General features: G+C 37.0%; 1 pseudogene across 1 annotated transcript; it reads right to left on the reverse strand.

Annotated features, from left to right (window-relative positions):
• Positions 1–8,135: 8,135 nt before the first annotated feature.
• On the reverse strand, positions 8,136–10,019 carry LOC136124788 (lipopolysaccharide-induced tumor necrosis factor-alpha factor homolog pseudogene; annotated as a pseudogene). Its single transcript, XR_010655974.1, has one exon. The product of XR_010655974.1 is annotated as a lipopolysaccharide-induced tumor necrosis factor-alpha factor homolog pseudogene (transcript).
• Between the last annotated feature and the right edge of the window lie 4,142 nt (positions 10,020–14,161).

Raw genomic sequence — 14,161 nt, forward strand, 5'->3', positions numbered from 1 at the left:
ATGGATTGTTTTCAGACTTTTGGAGGGCTCCCTGGTAGAAGAACAGGTGACATTCTGCACTCCTCCAAATAGAAAAAGCAAGAGTATAAACTGTGTGAGGGTAGAAACCATGTCTTAAACATCTTTGCATTTGTGGTAAGTCCAATTACACTGGAGGTGTTATTTGATGCTCACTGAGGTATGTAACTGATGCTCCAGGAAGACAGATGCCAACATTATATAGGGAAGAACTGTACAAGACGTGAAACAAGAGTCTTTCAATATATTGAGTGTCTTATCATTGGAAAGGTCCCAACTGTGAAGACAGTAGGGTGTAGTGGTTCAAATTAAGAACATAGGCTCTGGGATGAGGCTGACCTGGGTTCAAATTTCAGCTCTGTGAATTAGGTGTGTGACCTCAGACAAATTACTTAACCTCTTGTGGTCTTAGTTTCTGCCCATAAATTATGAATAATGGTAACTAGCTTTCAGTTTTGGTGTGATGTTTAAGTTGAGAGAATGTTTGTGAAGAGTTAGGACAGTGTCAGGAACAATAGTAAACATTCAATAAATCATAATTATTGTGTTGGCAGAAACTGTTTTACAGTCTTCCAAAAATGTTGTGGAAGGGATTCTTGCATTGGATGAGAAGTTGAATAAATGATCCCTTGGTCTTGCTCAATTCAAAAATTCTCTGATTCTGTGATTTTTCAGCACTATTCTTTTTTACATCCTTAGCATTTTACAAATGTCTCTGGAATTGCACTTATCTCACTAAACTGAAAGCATTAAATTAAAGCAAACCTCAATCTCCTTAGTAGAAAGGATGATCTCTTCTTCATCTTCACACCTCCAAGTACCTTGCACACTGGCTGACGTAGCATCAATAACACTATATTCATTGTAGAAATGAATGAATGATCGAACAATTAAATATTTAATTTATCTCAAAACGTAGACCGTATCTGCCATCTTTCAATGAGAATTTCAAGTACAGATGCTTGATCCAATCTGCTTGATCAAGGTATGCTTCCTGTAACCCCAGCTAAGAAAAGCAAACGGTAAAGACTATAATTTACTTATCTCTAACCGCAGCCACTTAAGAAACCAACACTTACTTGTTGAGCACCCAGGTGTTTTTCATACATAATCTCATTTGATCTGTTCATGCAACTATGAAGTAAATATTATTTTACCTAATTTGTAGATAAAGAAACTGAGTCTCTAAGAACTTAAAAATATTCAAGTCACACAGCTATTAGGTGATAAATATGGAATTTGAACCTCAGTCTGTTTTATCCAAATACTAAGCTGTCCCTTTTTAAATATTTTTAATTGCAAAAGCAACATGATACGTGTTTATTTTGAAAAATTTGAGCAGTTAGAAATGCACAGACTAAAATACTGAAGCCCCCTTATAGATAATTTTTCTCCCCCTATTCCCTGCATTAATATTCTCCAATCCATAAGAAAGCATCCTATTAGATGCTGTTCTATGCATTTGAACGCTTATATGGTATAATATATAAACATAAGATTTCTAAGATAAATATAATGTATAATGTAATAATGTAATATTAAAATTAGCTTTAAAAAATAAATATGGCAATTTTTTTCATTTCACGATATACCTTGAAGTTCTTGCCATGTCAATACAAACAGATCTATCTTAATTGTGATGAAAACATAAAACATAAAAACCTGTTAATAGTGCAAATTTACATGCTATAATTTATGAAATAATTCTACAATTGTTGGGCATTTAAGTAGCTTCAGATTTCTTCTATTAGAAACAATATTACAATAAATACCTTTGTGCACATATGCAAATATTTTCATAGGTTGGATTCTTAGAAGTATAGTTTTTGGGTCAGAAAGTATGAATATTTTTAATTTTGATAGATATCACCCTATTGTCCACCAAACCACTGTACAGGTTTACATTTCCACAAACTTAGCACTTGTATATACACATCAATACTGAATAGCATCAATTTTCAAAATATATTGATCTGATGATTTTATTCACTTTCATATTATTTTATTATATTATTTTACCATTATTATAATTTTCACTTCCATACTTATTATAGATAAGATGTCTTTTTAATATGTATTTTGCCCTTTTCATATGCCTTCTGTGCCTTAGGATATCCTACGTTCATTAGAAAAATGTAGATTGTCTTTTTCTTATTGAATCATTGGCACTCTTTATAAATTAATTTATCTTTTGTTATATATGTGGTAAATATCTTCTCCAGGTCTATCGTTTGTCTTTTAACTTTCTTCACTTACAGAATTTACTATGTAGATTAACTGGTCAATCTATGTCGTTTTAGAAAATCTTTTCACACCCACGATTACAAAAATATTCCCCCATGACTCCAGTATGTTACAGTTTTGTTTTTCTGTTCTTATCATCTTAATCCATCTGGAATTTATTTTTGTACATGGTGTGAGAAAGGAGTATAATTATTTCCTCCCAAGTGGAGACATTTTTCCAAAATTAAGTCTGAAGTAATCAATTATTTCCAACTGATTTGAAATAGTAAATTCATTATACTCTAATCCTCATGTGTATATAGGTGGTTTCAGACTTTGCATTCTTCATTGTGCTCCATTCTGTACTCTACTATTTGTATCCTATTCTTGTGCCAATACCACACTGTTTTTATCAATGTATGGGTATAATCGTTTTCAGATATGATGAGGAGTTAAGCTTCATCTAGTCTTATGTTTTAAATAATGTCCTCTTATAGATAAACTTTAGAATCAGTTATCCAGTTAAAAAAGAAAAGGCCATTTTGTTTTGGACTACTACAAATTTGTATATTATTATATAGCGAATCAAATTTTACCATATTGAGGCTTTTCATATAAGAATGTGATGTGTCTCCATTTTTTCCACATCTTATAAAGCATTTTAGTAAAATTTCTAAATATCATCATATAGGTTTTATATATTTCATTGCTTATTTATTCTAGATATGTTATGAATTTTTAAAAATTTATTTTGTTGAAGTATAGTTGATTTACAATGTTGTGTTAATTTCTATATACAGCAAAGTGATTCAGGTATACATATATATATATATATATATATATACACATTCTTTTTTCATATTCTTTTCCAGTATGGTTTATCACAGAGTATTGAAATATAGACCCCTGTCCTATACAGTAGAACCTTGCTGTGTATCCATTCTATATACAATAGTTTGCATCTGCTAATCCCAAACTTCCAATCCATCCCTCCCCCGTTATGATTTTTTAAAATTAATTAATTAATTAATTAATTAAGTTTTGGCTGCATTGGGTCTTTGTTGCTGTGCGTGAGCTTTCTCTAGTTGTGGCGAGCGGGGGCTACTCTTCATTGCGGTGCCTGGACTTCTCATTGCAGTGGCTTCTTTTGTTGTGGAGCACGGGCTCTAGGCATGCGGGCTTCAGTAGTTGTGGCTTGCAGGCTCTAGCACAGGGTCAGTAGTTGTGGCACACGGGCTTAGTTGCTCCGTGGTATGTGGGATCTTCCCGGACCAGGACTTGAACCCGTGTCCCTTGCATTGGCAGGTGGATTCTTAACCACTGCACCACCAGAGAAGTCCTATGATTTTTTTTTTAACTTTTCATTTGAGTGATTGGGATCTTCTATCCCCATCATATTTTCTACTTGGTATAGTGACATACTCTGGGAGTCATCTACCAAGTAGCTCTCTGATCACTTCTCCCTTGCTAACAGAATCCTACTTTTACTTGGGGTCAGCAATGTGCCCATTTCCAGAGGATGAATCATCCATCTTTGGTCTAAACCAGTCATGGCAATCCAAACGGTTGTGACTTTTGCTACATTCCCTGCCACCCTTGCCACCAAGGCTGACCATATTACCTAGTATTACATAATGTCTGATAGGGAAATTATGATACTTTTTACTCCTTGATACAAATAAAGCGCCTTTGCTTCTGCTCTCCTTTCTTCCCATTTTCACAGCTGATGAGCAGGAATGACACCTGACTGGGATAACCATAATGTAGCCATGAGGCCACAAATATGAAGAGGAAAAGGCAACAACTTGAGATGTTGGGGCAGAAGGAAGAAAACTGCCTAGGTCCTTGAAGAAGTTATTGGGCCACTGAACATACCAGTCAGTCAACTGCTTTCTTCCACATTCCCTTTTTAGCAAAAAAGGTTTAAACCTCGATTAATTCAGCATCCTCTAACTGAAGCTGAATGCATCCAAATCCACTTAGATATTACTGGAGTATGGGAAAACGATTGATTTTTGTATGTTTCCCTACAGAATTCTGAGTTCTACTAATTTTTAAGAGGTTTGTTTGAGAGTTCCTAATTTGCAATTGCAAATAATGACAGTTTGCAAAACTGTCATTATTTCTAATGACATATTTCTAATACTTATTCTTACTATTTCTCGAATTACTTCAAAAGCTGAGACTTTAGTGAAATGTTGAATTGTATCCGTGGATAAGAGGTATTTTCCTTTTCAATTCCTGACCTTAATGGGAATGCTTCTCATATTTCAGTAGGAAGACTTTGCTGTATTTTTTGAAACATAACCTGATAATAATTTTTAAAAATATCATTCTAGTCATGGATTAATAAAAATTCAATTTTGTTTTTCTTTTTTGCTGTTTTAAAATCAGAAATAGGTATTAAATTTTATCAACTACAGTTTGGCGTCTATCAGGTTTATCACATCGTAATTCTACTGTGTTCAGTTAATGTAATGCATTATTATCAATAGATATCCTGGCTTTGAGCATCCTTGCTTTTCTAGGATAACCTTATTTACTCATGGTGAGTCCTTTCTTTCATATGCTGTTGGATTTTATATAAAACATTTTATACTGGAGCTTTGCATCTATATTTACAAGTCATATTCTTATAAAATTTGATGTATTTGGTTTTCTTTGTTGGATTGTGGGCTGACAGAGTAACACTAGACAAAAAGAATGAGTATAAACTCTTTAAATAGCCTAGGACTTTTACTTTTATAAACTCTTTAAATAGCCTAGGACTTTTACTTTTGTGTTTAAAATTTCTGCATGTAATGAGTTTAAAGATAAATACATAAATACATACATATATTTTATAAACAGGAATTATCAGTTTCTATAAGGTGTACTAGAATTTACCTAATACTCTAGTGTGGGGTTTGGAGATTTAGCTATGTTTTTTCTTTTCATGTGATAACTGGTCATTTTTCTTTTCTTCTTCCTTTGAGTCAATTTTCATTACTATATAGAGTTTTGGAAAATTATCCTTTTCACCTGAGAATTTTAATTTTATTGATACAACATTCTTTTTTTTTTTTTTGGTTGCACAGTGAGGCATGTGGGATCTTAGTTCCCCAACCAGGGATTGAAACCGTGCCCCCTGCAGTGGAAGCATGGAGTCCTAACCACTGGACTGCCAGGGAATTCCCTATAATATTCTTATAACTTTAAAATCTCTTCTGTGTCTGTAGTTATGTCTCTTTCCTTATCTTAATATTATGCATTTGTGTTTTGTTTTTCATCTGACCTATCTGATTTTTTGTTGATAGTTTAATTGGTAAAGTTTACTTGTTAATTTTCATAGAATTCTGCTTTAGCACTCAATGCTTTCTACTTAAAAAAATTATTTTTAGCTCTTTCAATTGAGTATTTGTAGATTTTAAATATTTTGTTTTCTAACTAATACATTTAGTGATATTAATTTCTATTTGACTACAACTGGGTCATATCACATAAGTTGCGATATCTTGTATTCTCTCTATTGTTGCTGTTTAAAATAGTCTATATTTCAGTTTGGTTTTCTTTTTAACCAAAAGTTATTATGAAAATTTTATAGTATATAGTTTGTGTATGTGTATGTTTCGGTCCTTTGGAGTTTATTTATAGTTTTATTGCATTCTGATCTGTATTCTGCTTTCAATATTTATTGAGATTTTAGAGCTTTTATTTTTGTGGCTGAATGACTGGCCCATTTTTGTAAATGTTCTATGGGTACTGGAAAAGAATATCAGGCACACAGTTCTATACATATATCTATGACCAGGTTTAATGAATATGTATTCAATTCCTCTATATCCTTTTGTATTTGGGGGCCACTTAATTTGTCATTTTTGTTGAGGCATGTCAAAAATCTACAATTATCATTATAGTTTTGTAAACTTTTTTTTGTAGATATGACAGATTATACTTCATATATATTTTTTTTTTTTTTTTTTTTCGGTACGTGGACCTCTCACTGTTGTGGCCTCTCCCGTTGCGGAGCACAGGCTCTGGATGCGCAGGCTCAGCGGCCATGGTTCACGGGCCCAGCCGCTCCGCGGCATGTGGGATCTTTCCGGACCGGGGCACAAACCCGCATCCCCTGCATCGGCAGGCGGACTCTCAACCACTGCGCCACCAGGGAAGCCCAATATACTTCATATATTTTAAAGCTGTATTATCAGGTACAAAAAATGGTAAATTATTCCTTTTAACAACTAAAAATTTTTTTTCAATTTAGTATTTTTGCTCTTGAATTTTATTTTGTCTAATTTTACCATGTTTTCTCCTTCTTTCTTTTTGATAGTACTTACCTGATCTCTGATTACTCCTTTTGATTTTCAAAAATTTCTGCTCACTTACTTTTATTTATGACCTATTTAAATAGCTGTTTGCCTTTTCTGTTTCTTAGACTATCATGTTGTTTAACACCTCTTTCCACAAACTGACAGATTCTGTGACCCTCAGATTAAAAAAAGGATATAGAGGAATTGTACAAACCATTTAATAAATTTGATTAAAGTTTATGGTTATTTCTTTGGTTTATTTGTATGAGAGTTTCTATATCTTAATAGAGAAACTTCATCCATTAACATTTATTCTGCAAATGGACATGAATATATTAACCAAACAGCTTTATTTCTGACATCTTATTTCTAACATTGCCTTTGTGTCTTCTCTTTTCATTTCTTCTTGTTTGTTTATACCTTTTTTCTTATATTTTTCTTTTACTGCATTAATTGAATTTTCTTGTTCCTCTTTGCTTTATGAATTTTCAAGTCTCTATTACCTTAACTGATTTCTTTTTTTTTGGTCTTTTAAAAAATTTTTTACTGAAGTACAGTTGATTAACTGATTTTATTTTTCTAATATTTATTTATTTGGTTGCACCAGGTCTTAGTTGTGGCAGGTGGGCTTCTTAGTTGCGGCTCGAGGGCTCCTTAGTTGTGGCTTGCGGCACGTAGGTGGGATCTAGTTCCCTAACCAGGGCTCGAACCCGTGTCCCCTGCATTGGCAGGCGGACTCTTAACCACTGCGCCACCAGGGAAGTTCCAATTAACTGATTTCTTAGTGAGATGAAACAAAGTTGAATGGTGAAGAGTAGTGTAAGACGTTAGACTCAGAGTACTGAACCTAACTATATTAAGGGAAAAGCTCATGTAAAGTTTTGAATGAATTTTTAATCCACTAATGTGCCTATAATTTTGTGAAATGATAAAGCCACCATTTGGGGGCATGAGCTAGACAGTAACCTGTGCACTTCTTGAGGGAATTTGGACTGAGTTATGTATAGAGAAATTTCACTCAAATATTTAATAAAATCTAAACAGTACTGTGATCTTTTTCAGTTTAAAGGGGTAAACCTGATAATAAAAGAGTACATAAGAACCAAGAATAAAACTGACACACATCTCCTAATGTAGACAGATAAATGGAAGCAAATGGATAGTCTAGAACATTATGTCACTACATACAAAATTGTAGTGTACAATAAAGGTGACCTTTCAATTACTTGGGTCAAGGAAGGATGCTTTTTGTTTTTTCAGAGTGAACAAAAGACTTTATTTTGAAAAGCAGATAACACCAAAGTACTATGTACTATCCATAGTCATTGCAAAAAATATTACTGGGGCTTCCCTGGTGGCGTAGTGGTTGGGAGTCCGCCTGCCGATGCAGGGGGCACGGGTTCGTGCCCCGGTCCGGGAAGATCCCACGTGCCGCACAGCGGCTGGGCCCGTGGGCCATGGCCGCTGAGCCTGCGCGTCCGGAGCCTGTGCTCCGCAACGGGAGAGGTCACAGTGGTGAGAGGCCCGCGTACCGAAAAAAAAAAAAATATTACTGGAACTTTCAAAACATCAAATGAATAAGCCGAATCAATGGGTTATGACTATAATTTTCAACCAATATACAGACTTACGATCAAGGCGTAGGCTTGATTTCTACATATTATTCACATGCATTCCCTGTGCCTATTTAGTATCAAAACGGGATCTCTTGAAAGAGCCCAGCTTTGTCTTGATTTCAAAGATGACACAGCAGCGAACCGAGAACTCTGGCTTGCTGCTTCAGTCCTAGAAATCATGTCTTCAGATGTTATACAACAAATTGATTTTTGAAAAATAAAATCCAGACTTCAGATGCCTTTGAAACAGTCAGGTCCCTGCACTTTTCAGCACCGTGGTACTCAGACGTGCTCAAACACGCTTTCCTTTGTCTTTCCAAATATCCACCAGGAACCCAAAAGGGGACCCTCTTTAAGAGTTCCACTATGGAGGTCTTTAGGAACCACACTAAACCCAAGTGAAGGCAGTGGATGAAATTATGCCCATGACTTTTTCTGTTAAGGCAAAAAAAAAAAAAAGTGAGAGTGCATTGGCAAATGGGAAAATGATACCAGTCATATGGATAAGGAAAACGGTTCTATAAATCCCTCCTTTCAAAATTATGTTCAAAGGTGCTTAAGACCAAAAGGAGGTCACAAAAACTGTTAATACAAACAATTCCTCTACCAAAAAAAAAAAGCCCTTCATAGAAAGTGGCTGAGGATCTGGTCCAAAGAAGGCGGAACAGCGTAAAGATCCAGCCTTCTATTCCTAGCCTGCGTTTATGACCTCATGGCTTTGTGTCTGATGAGTGTGAATAACCCCTCCCTGTACTTAAAAACGAATTAAGAAATTAAAGTGAATTTGTGTGCTATTTAAAAGCCTGCAGTTGCAGAATCTGAGAGCCAAGCCCTTAGACTGTAAGGCAAGATTTTTGTCATCAGAAGTGGAAACAGATGGCTATGGCGGTAGGCACTAAAGGTTGGTTCAGCCGTACTGGGGCCAGAACAGCTTCAAAAATAAGGCAATCTGGGGCTTCTCAGTTTGAGACCACCAAGAGGAAGGCCCACTGAGGCAAAAAAAAAGAAGCCAGCCAGTGGCAAATCACCAGAAGATACTCAGACAGGACAATGGTCACAGCTGGATGGGATGACTTGGGGTCACAGACGGGGAGGCAGGAAACCCTTGAACCAGCACTCAAGGAGAATGTCTTTGCATGTCCTGTGCACGACACCAAGCAGCAATTTCTGGGGTTTGGAGGTGTGTTATTTTTGCGGTATTTCCCCCCCAAAAGAAGACACGAAGGTAGAGACCCTGGAGAGGTGAGCCCACCAAAATGGAGCCTTCACCAGGGGCGGGGCTGGGTGAGAGTCGGAAAGGCCTTCTTGCAGCACACCGCTCCTTTAAGGTCTGGCTGAGTCCTACAAACGCTTGTAGGTGCCCAGGAGAGCTTTGCAGTTGCGACAGTAGTGGTCCACATCCTGCAGGGCGTCCACACAGAAAGGGATGAAGCAGCAGCCCGCCATGCACCCCAATAGGCACAGGTTCCGGCAGGAGAGCCAGGTGAGGGTGCCGGCATTATAGGACAGCTGAGTCACAATCATCTTGTTGCAGGAAGGACAACACATCTGGACCGGGCGGTCGAAAAAGGAGATGGGCTGCTGCACGCGGACTGTCTGCACAGCAATTGCATTGGCATTGGGGACGGGCACTGGCTGGGTGTAGTACGCAGGCGGATTCATGCCCTTCCCATCCGGGCCCATCATGAGCCCCGTGGCCGGCCCAGGCATGGGTGCTGGAAGTGTGGGGTAATAACTGTTAACAGAAACTGTCTCTTCATAAGACGGGGGTGCGGTCGGCACCGAGGAAGGTCCCGCAGCCGCCTGGGAGGATCCTGGAGCAGACATTTTTACCGCCGCCTGCGCAGCCAGTCGAGCCGGGAGGTCTCAGGAAGGATGCTTTTTAAATAATGCTGAGACGATTTAGTTGATGATTTGGAAAACAATTAAGTTTAACCCCTGCCTCATACCACATATTAAAAAATAAATTGTACATAGTTTGTAGAGTTAAACGTGAAAATAAAAATCTTGGAATTAGTAAAAACACAACAAATCGTGTAAATGAATAGTTGTCCTATTAGGGGGCTTGAAAGTATAAACTATACCAATGATAGAAAGCATAAAGAAAATGATCAATAAATTTAAACATAAAAAATTTAACTTTTAGGTATCAAAAAGCATTATTATTAAAGTTAAAAGTAAATAAAAACTAAGAAAAATATTTTATTACATATTGGAAGGAGTTAATATTCTTAATCTATAAAGTGAACATCACAAGTCAATGTAAAGATACACACACAAAATTCACATACACACAAAAATAAGCAAAGAACATAGACTATCAAACCACAAAGGGAGAAATACAGACAAGAAACAGAGAATAATACTAATTCTCTCTGTGTTTTGGGACTATTCTTTTATTTTTCTGTATTTGCTAAATAATCAGGAAATATATCTAGAGATAGATAGATAAATGGAAAAAACATATTACTATGTCATCTTGGGAGTTTAATACTTGACAATGAGAAAGATGATGCTATCTGGAATCAGAAGTCCTGAGTTCAAGTCCAAGCGCTCATTGAATGATCTTGGGCAAAGTCACTGGACTGCTTTGAGCCTTGGTTTCTCCAAATATAAAACAGAAGAAATAATCTTCATGTCATAAACTGCTGTGAAGAATAGATTTAAAAAATGTACATGGGAAAGGCTTTGTGAGATCATTTACAGATGTCAGAGATTCCTATTTCTGATCCAGTGCTTTAAGGCTTTTCCCAGCCTCCGACAAAATCTGTGCATCTTCTCTTACAAATACCATATCCCTTGACCTGATGAGGGTTTATGTTCCTGAGTTGTTCAGGTGACAGTTCATCTGTGACGCCTTGGATTTTGCAGTCTCCTCAGTGGATGGGACAGGAGCATCTACTAGATCCTGACTATAGTCAAATGGAAGTGCAATAACAAGCACTATTGCTTTTCTTCTTCCATGTTATATGCTTTATCATTCAGTTCTAGTATACACAGAGTTAATTTGATAACCAAGTTGATACTATAATTCCATGTTCATGATATTTAAAAAGTCCTTACTAATTTCAAATTCAGGGCTCTGTCGTAAGTCAAATGAGAGCACCAGCCTATCTCTCTTCTCAATCATAGGAATAATTCCTTTGTGAATGCTGCATGATATAGAGTGAACACAAAAGGGCCAGAACAATGAACTTTTCTTCTTTCACATGATCCCTGATAAGTAGAATAGTGCTATGTTTCTCCATTTATATCTCTATATGAAATAAAAGCAGAATTATAATTTTCCAGGTGAAAAAAACCTTATGCCACCTTCGTTTTTTCTTTCCTGGTCCTAAGCCTATAAAAACCCTTTTAGAGTGAAAGATGAAAAGAAAAAGGTGAAGGAAAACCCTAAACATTCCCAAGGAGCAGAAGATGTTGATATATGAAGACCACAATTAGCTGTTTGGCTCATCCTCTGGGTTAGAAAAAAAGATGAAATGAACTGAAAGTCATCAAAATAATTTAGAGAAAGCATAAAAATTATTCACTGGTTGACTAAGCCGTTAATTATTGTTGGTCATGTAAAGTACAGTTTCTCATTTCTGGGAAACCTTAGAAAGAAAGGGAGAGAGGGAGGAGGAACAGAAGGAGGGAAGGAAAAAAGAAGGTAACTGAGTTTTTGGTTTACTACCAGCTCAAGGAAATCTCTTTTGCTAGAAGAGCGGAAATTGCCATAAAGAGGAACTGGGTAGGTCTGGATCTTCAATACCTTAGTCCGTAATTCTGGGCAAAAGATCACTTTTCCTTGAGACCATTTTCTCATACTGGAATAGATCAGTGGTTTTCAAATTGTGCTCCAACAGAACAGTGCTGATCCGGAAGCTAGACCAATGAACAACGGTGATCTCTATACAATTCACAGAAAAATGGAGTAAAATAAAATGCTCCGCATTTGCTATAGTTTACTTATTTACATCTATTATAACAATTCCTGCATTGTATGGATTTTTCTGAGCCTATACAACCATTTCTTCGATTTGAGATATCAATAAAAATTTTTTCTCGATTTTAAGATTTTCTTTTTTACTTTTAGAAAACCTTTGTAATGAGAACTTACTGTATAGCTCAGGGAACTCTACTCAGTGCTCTGTGGTGACCTAAATGAGAAGGAAATCCAAAAAAAGGAGGGGATATACGTACACGTATAGCTGATTCACTTTGCTGTACAGTAGAAACTAACACAACATTGTAAAGCAACTATACTCCAATAAAAATTAATTTAAAAAAAAACAAAAAAAATCCTTTGGCCCTACTGCCACATGCCTGGGGGCTGAGTTTTAGAAAATGACAAAGTGAACTAACTAACAGAAATAAGAAGTAATACGAGAACTTAGATACAATTAGTCATACTTAGGTTTTTTATTTTAAATGATCACTGTTGATTTTAAAGATTTGTTTAAATATAATGAATTTCTTTTGTTATGTGTACATATTCTGGTTTTGATTTCCTGGACTAGATACCTAACTTTTTGTTTTTTTAATAAATTTACTTATTTATTTATAATTTTTGGCTGTGTTGGGTCTTCGTTGCTGCGCTGGGGCTTTCTCTAGTTGCAGCGAGCAGGGGCTACTCTTCGTGCATGGGCCGTGGCTTGTCTTGCTGCAGAACACGGGCTCTAGGCGCACGGGCTTCAGTAGTTGCGGCTCGCAGGCTCTAAAGCTCAGGCTCAGCAGTTGTGGCGCACAGGCTTAGTTGCTCTGTGACATGTGGGATCTTCCCGGACCAGGGCTTGAAGACGTGTCCCCTGCACTGGCAGGTGGATTCTTAACCACTGGGCCACTAGAGAAGTCCGATACCTAACTCTTGACTCCAAATTTAGGGCTCTTCACCTCACCTATGCCACCTCACAGTAAAGCTATAAGAACATAGAACAGGGACTTCCCTGGTGGTCCAGTGGTTAAGAATCCATGTTTCTAATGCAGGGGACACAGTTTCAATCCCTGGTGGGGGAACTGAGATCCCAAATGTCGTGCCCTGTGACCAAAAAAAAAAGAAAAGAAAAGAAAAGAAAAAGGACATAGATCATAATATTAGCTAGCAGTTACAGATTTTCATGTTCCTTACATACATTTTTTAAAAAGCCTCATAACCACAACACTGTAAATCAACTACACTCCAATAAAAATTAATTTTAAAAAATCCTCAGCAATCCTGTAAGTACTTAATTATACTTCTTTTACAGATGTGGAAACTGATGCATGGAGCCCAAGGTCATCACTCATAAGAGCACGAGCTGGAAACTAGTAAGTAGGTGTTCGTTGTTAGAGCTGGATTTGTCTTTATTATAAACATTAAATCAATAAATACTCACTTAAAATATGCACCCTGAGAAACATCAGAAAGATACTAAAAAAAAACTTGTTCTGCATTCCAGACACTTAGAACACGTAGGGCTTCCCTGGTGGCGCAGTGGTTGAGAGTCCGCCTGCTGATGCAGGGGACACGGGTTCGTGCCCCGGTCCGGGAGGATGCCACATGCCGCGGGGCGACTGGGCCCGTGAGACATGGCCACTGAGCCTACGCGTCCGGAGCCTGTGCTCTGCAGCGGGAGAGGTCACAACAGTGAGAGGCCCGCGTACCGAAAACAAAAAACATGTAGCCAATAAGTAACTTTTGTGACACACTGTTTTTAGCAACTTGCTGGGAAAGCACACAGGAGAGAGTATAAATAGACTCTCCTGAAAGGACAACGCACATGAAATCTACAAGGGGTCAGTCATGGGTGATGGTTGGTGGATGCAAAGTCAAGTTAACCTTGGTGCTGGAAGTTATTACCCAAAATCTGTACTAGAAGCATTGAACTCTGGGTAAAGGCTGTTTGAGGAATCGAATGTATGCAAGGATTTCAAGGTGTGTGATTTTCAATAATGATTAATAAAACCGCACAGTTAAAATTTTTGTTTTTTACAAATTAGACAAACATTTGGTTTGGTCAGTCTTTTTTTTTGTTGTTTTTTTTTTTGCGG

Source organism: Phocoena phocoena, chromosome 6 (genome assembly GCF_963924675.1).
Source record: "Phocoena phocoena chromosome 6, mPhoPho1.1, whole genome shotgun sequence".
NCBI classification, from domain to species: domain Eukaryota; kingdom Metazoa; phylum Chordata; class Mammalia; order Artiodactyla; family Phocoenidae; genus Phocoena; species Phocoena phocoena.